The sequence below is a fragment of the Poecilia latipinna genome, unplaced genomic scaffold, assembly GCF_001443285.1.
Source record: "Poecilia latipinna isolate Pla-1442-1.1 unplaced genomic scaffold, P_latipinna-1.0 Scaffold798, whole genome shotgun sequence".
Classification (NCBI taxonomy): Eukaryota; Metazoa; Chordata; class Actinopteri; order Cyprinodontiformes; family Poeciliidae; genus Poecilia; species Poecilia latipinna.
The window spans coordinates 140,993-145,661 of NW_015113414.1; the positions used below are offsets into that span (position 1 = coordinate 140,993).

Consider the following 4,669-nt stretch of genomic DNA (forward strand, 5'->3'; position numbering starts at 1 on the left):
AGCAATATGTGATAGACAACTGGTGTACAGCTCACCCAACCTGGACCAGGTTGCTGCTCTTGTGCAAACTCTCTCTATTAACATTGACAGTTTACCCGACAGTTTTGTTAATGATCTGCAGTTCTCTTCACCCGTTGTGCCATCTTTTTCTGAAGGTGAAATTGCTGACAAGCAAAGAGCTGATCCATTTATTCAGCACATCATCGCTCAGTTGGAACGAGGGGAAAACCCACCGCCATCTCTGAGGGAACAGCTCCCCGATCTGCCATTACTCCTGCGAGAGCTTACACGTCTGGAGCTCCATAATAATGTTCTCGTCAGGAGAAGGAACATTGGAGGTGAGCTTACTTACCAACTTGTACTTCCAGAGGAATGGCGGCCTGAGGTCCTCAACCAGCTTCATGACCAGATGGGCCATTTGGGTACAGAGAGGACTCTGGACCTCGTGAGATCACGGTTCTACTGGCCACGTATGGCAGTTGATGTCTGTAACAAGCTTAAGAACTGTGAGAGATGCATTCGAAGAAAAGCACAACCTGAGAAAGCTGCACCCCTTGTTAACATTAAGACCACAAGACCACTAGAACTTGTCTGCATGGACTTTCTCACAATAGAACCAGACCAAAGCAACACCAAAAATGTTCTAGTGATAACTGATCATTTCACAAAATACGCTGTTGCAGTCTCAACCCCAAACCAAAGAGCTAAAACTGTAGCAAAAGTGCTATGGGAGAACTTCCTTGTTCATTATGGAATGCCAGAGCGTCTCCATAGCGACCAAGGGACTGATTTTGAATCTCACACTATCAAAGAGCTCTGTCAAATCACAGGAATCCAAAAGATTAGGACTACACCTTATCACCCCCGTGGCAATCCTGTAGAACGATTCAATCGAACACTCTTAAACATGTTGGGTACGCTGCAAGAAAATGATAAAACTCACTGGAAAGACTTTGTAAAGCCATTAGTACACTCTTACAACTGTACCCGAAATGATGTCACTGGATTTTCCCCATATGAACTGATGTTTGGTCGACAACCCCGACTTCCTGTTGACTTAGCTTTTGGACTGCCTGTGTCTGAAAAAACATCTACATCTCATTCACAGTATGTTGAAAAGCTCAAGTCACACCTCAAAGAAAGTTACAAGATTGCAACTGAAAACTCTGAGAAAGTCATGTGGAAGAACAAACTCAGATTCGACAAGCAAGTCACAGCTGCAGAACTCTCAGTTGGAGATAGAGTTCTGGTTAGGAATGTCAAACTACGAGGCAAGCACAAGCTCGCAGACCGGTGGGAGTCGGATGTGTATATTATTGAGAAGAAAGCCGGCACTCTTCCAGTATACACAGTTAAACCAGAAGGCAAAGATCGTCCCATCAGAACCCTCCACCGTGACCTGCTGTTGCCGTGTGGCTACCTGTCTCCAGCCTCCAAACCAGAACAAATAAAGCCAACAACAGTGATTGTACCCGTGACTTCAGAAAATGTAGATCTTCCAGATCCTGAAAATGAAGAAGTGTTCTTACCTGATTTGTCTGATTACTCCAGCTCTTATCTCACCAGAATTACAACTGAGGTTGACTTACCTGCTCCTCCATCTACTGCCGCTCCTGTGCCTGTGGATCCGCCTGGCCAGCGCTCACAGGGCTCCATGGAAGGAACTGTTGGTGAGGAACAGGGAGTGGAGTCTGGACCTGAACCTACTGCTGAACTGGACATGGAGCAATCAGCTGAAAATGAAGCAGATTCTGCTGACTCAGAGCCTCCCGAGGAAAACTCCTTCTCTCAATCAGGACCCGTCTCTCCTCAACCAGCATCTGCATCCTCTCCAGAACAAACCAGCATGTTAAGTGATTCTACTGCGTCAAAACTCTCCAGTCCAGACCCTGAACCACCTGTCCGATGCTCGACTCGAACACGTCAGCCACCATCTCGTCTGCAGTATTCGAAACTTGGGCATCCACTTCTGCAAAGTATCCAGTCCCTGTTTCAAGGAATTAGCACAGCCTTTACATCTGCTCTGGAACTGGATGAGACCGCCATGACCTCGGCATCATGTGACAGTGTGGTGTGTCACCAGCCGCCTGCATGTGCGAGGATGCACATGAGTTTAGGGGGGGAACCTGTAACCCGCAGTTAGTCAATTAAGACTTTTATTTTTGCGGGCCCACTTCCTGTTTTCCCCAAACTCCTCAACTTATTTAAGCCCCGCCTCCAGCCAGGTTAAACAACATCACCTGTTCCGCTGTGATTGTGGCTGGCTGTTGGCGTCCTGCTGATAATTTTACCCTGGAAATTCAACCCAAATCTCTGAAACTACTGATTTGCACTCTTGTTGCCGTTGTACCTGGGCTGTCACAGCTGATCGCTGTTGGGTGCGCCCCACTCCCTGCTTTAAGGTCGGGTTTTTTTATATGATGGATCAGATCCTCTTCTGAACCAAAGGATGGCGAGCTAAAGGAAAAGAACTCTATGATCTTTGCATTTATTTTGAATTGTCTCTCACTGTGTATTTGTAATTTTTTTGTTTGTTTTTTCCCCTTATGTTTTTCCCTGTTCCCAAAAAAAAAAAAAAAAAATTCAATACATTGGCACGAAACACTAACTAAAACAGTTTCCTTGTGTTTTCATTCACACTTCAGGCTCCTCAAAGAACCGGTTTCTGACATCGCAGTTAGCTGCCTAGCCCATAACTGTTACACTANAGATAAAAACTAAAGATAAAAACAGTAAAAACATCGAAGACATCAAAACTCACACTCTAACCCTAATTTAGAGATCATCAATTATTTACGCAGTTATGGTGACGTTAAGGTTTTTACTGTTACTGCACGTGAGAGTCCATTTTATAAAAACCTGGCCGTTGAATTCATTAACCCTGCAGATTTGGAAAAGCTAAAATCGCTTTTACCATATATTTACCAATCTGAGGCTGCAGACAATGTTATATTTGTTGTTAAACTACTTTCAAGAGAATGCCTTGCCACAATCACAGTGGACACAACCCAAGCCCCTGATTACCTTCATGAGCTAAAACGCATTTCCCAGCAGAGTGGACAATCATTTGATGATGTTCTGAGAGGAGTTTTTGAACAAATAAGTGCTCATTTAGGAATAGCGGCTACCGGAGGGGAGCCTGACGAGGCTGATGATGATGATGATGATAACACAGCTGAAATACTTACGACTGACGGAGAATCCAGTCAGACTCGGCCATTTACTCTTCCCTCAAACCAATCAGATCAGTCCACCACCGACCAACAAAGACCACAAACTCAAACAAATCCAGCTACAAATGTGGGGCCGAGAATCTCTCTCTCGGGGAATGATCTAAACCCTCCTGGGGTCCAAAGGGTTGTAGTTGAACACATTGTGCGCAGAGATGATGTAAATCTTCAACCTCTGTCTTCCTTTAGACTACGTACCTTCTCAGGGAAACTTCCAAAACCTCAGCATGAGGCAGATTATGAATCTTGGAAGTCTCAAATAGAACTTTTAAATGCAGATCCAGGTCTTGCACCTTTACATGTTACAAGGCGCATTTTGGAAGGTTTACTACCTCCAGCTGCTGACCTAGTGAAGGGTTTGGGGCCTAATGCCCTGCCTGCAGAATTTTTGCAAGTGCTTGATTCTGCATATGCTACTGTTGAGGATGGAGAAGAGCTGTTTGCAAAATTTTTAAACGTGCTTCAGGACCATGGGGAACGACCATCTTCTTATCTGCAGAGACTCCAGTTAGCTCTCAGTACAGTGGTGAAGCGTGGTGGGATTCCAGCAACTGAAATGGACAAATATTTGTTAAAACAATTTTGTAGGGGTTGCTGGGATAACAGCTTGATAAACAAACTTCAGCTAGAAAAGAAAAAAGACCAACCACCTCCCTTTTCAGAGTTTTTATTAACACTTAGAACAGAAGAAGACAGACAGTTGGCAAAAGAGATGTTGATGAAAAAACATATTCCAGCAGTCAAGCACCGTGTTAATGTACAAGCTCATACCACCAGTGCATGCTCATGTGGCCATCTGTCAGACTCTGGTGCTATTGAAGACTTGCGGAAGCAAATGCTAAAGCTGCAGAGTCAAATGTCAGCCCTGTTGTCCAAGGACTCCAATTCTGCTAAACCAGAAAATCAGCTGAAAAAACAGAAACCAAAATCTGGCCAAACCAGTAGTAGGCCAAAGCCCTGGTTCTGCTTTAAGTGTGGACAGGATGGTCACATTGCTCCTAACTGTTCCAGTCAGCCAAATTCCAGCCTGGTTGAAGAAAAACGCCGACAGCTGAAACAAAAACAGCAATCCTCGGAGAAAAGTAAACCGTTAAACTAGAAGCAGTTCCTACTGAGGGACAAGTGGGAACTGCAACTAGTGAATGTCCCCACAACAAAGACTCATCTCCATATTTCCCATTACCTAAAGGATTAGTGGGCACAAGAAGTACTGGTGAGGTGAAGATTAAAGGGATCAATTTTCATTGCCTCTTTGACACAGGTTCCCAAGTCACCACCATCTCGCATTCATTCTATAACACCCATCTATCAGATCATAAGATAAAACCATTAAATGATCTTTTGGAGATAGAAGGTGCAAATGGTCAGAGGGTGCCTTATATTGGATATGTGGAACTCTCTGACATTTCCCTCTGAGTTTGCAGGGGAAGAGATGGAAG

At 44.5% G+C, this 4,669-nt stretch overlaps 1 long non-coding RNA gene across 1 annotated transcript in view; it reads left to right on the forward strand.

The window, feature by feature from the left end:
- LOC106956223 (uncharacterized) overlaps nt 1-2,700 on the forward strand; it is a 15,039-nt gene extending 12,339 nt beyond the window's left edge. The window contains exon 3 of the long non-coding RNA XR_001426736.1: nt 2,403-2,700. This is a non-coding gene — a long non-coding RNA (uncharacterized LOC106956223). The remainder of the gene's footprint in view (nt 1-2,402) is intronic.
- The last annotated feature ends 1,969 nt before the right edge of the window (nt 2,701-4,669 follow it).